Source organism: Myotis lucifugus, unplaced genomic scaffold (genome assembly GCF_000147115.1).
Source record: "Myotis lucifugus unplaced genomic scaffold, Myoluc2.0 scaffold_268, whole genome shotgun sequence".
In the NCBI taxonomy this organism is placed as follows: domain Eukaryota; kingdom Metazoa; phylum Chordata; class Mammalia; order Chiroptera; family Vespertilionidae; genus Myotis; species Myotis lucifugus.
The window spans coordinates 442,859-444,005 of NW_005871316.1; positions in this window are offsets into that span (position 1 = coordinate 442,859).

Below are 1,147 nucleotides of genomic sequence, written 5' to 3' on the forward strand. Positions count from 1 at the left end.
GCGGCCCCCCCCCGGGGCCCCCCCCGAAGTTTTCCCTGAAAAGTTTTGAAGGATTTCAATTCAACCGGGGAGGGGTCGGCCCAAAAGAAACAAACTAATTTTTTTGTTTTCAAAAAAAAGGCCCCCTTCCTTTATGGCGAAAAACATTTTTTTTGTTTAAGTTTTCCCCCCCCCCCCCCCCCCCCGCAGAGCCAAATAGCTTTAGCTTGGGGAACTCTATTAGTTCCACCCTGATAACCCCTTGAGACCCTGCCCCACCCCACAACAAAGACCCTAGGATGGTGGTGGCTATGTGTGTACCCTGATACTTTTGCTGAGTGGCCTCAAACAAAGCATTGGCACTGAAATTGAAAATGTATTAACCTGTGAACACCACTTGCCCTACCTGGTGACTCCCAGAGAACCCACATTATGCACTCACATACTACCCAAGTCTTTTTAAGTATCTGAGCCTAACAGACAGCTGGTAGGCAGCAGTGGATCTCAGAGTGCCTTGGACCTTCTTATGATCTGCCCTAGGCCTGGGATTGGTGACAGCCAGACTTGGTTGGAGGCTTAGCCCTTCCCACATGCACCTAGGCCCAGCAGAGACATCTACCAAACATGTATCGCATTAAAAACCCTAACAGGTAGCCCAGGAGCAGTCGTAGGGAGTGTCTGATATTGATCTGAACCAAGTCCCTCCCAAGAGGCCCTAGAGCTAACAGCATACCTAGGAGTTGCTTCAGACCACAACAGAGCACCACCTAATTAGCTCCACAAATGGCACAACCAAAGGCAGGTATTGGCAAGTATCAGCCCTTACTGGGAAAACTTCAGCGTCATGGGGTCAACCTCCACAAGCAGCTCATATACTGTGGTTGTGGCGAATTATCACAGCCAGCCTGCCTGAGGGTCAACTCCACCCACAGCAATGAAGGATCAACTGCAAGAGGAAGGCAAACATAACCCACACAAAGAACATTCCTGAAGCATCCAGCTCATGTGACCAGGGAAACGATGCAAATGAATTCCACAGGACATGTACTACATAAGGCCACGCTACAAAGCCTGGGAGACATAGCAGATCTACCAAACACAGAGAAACAAACAGATACAGGCAGAAGAAAATGAGGACATAAAGAAAAGTGTCCTAAATGAAAAAATA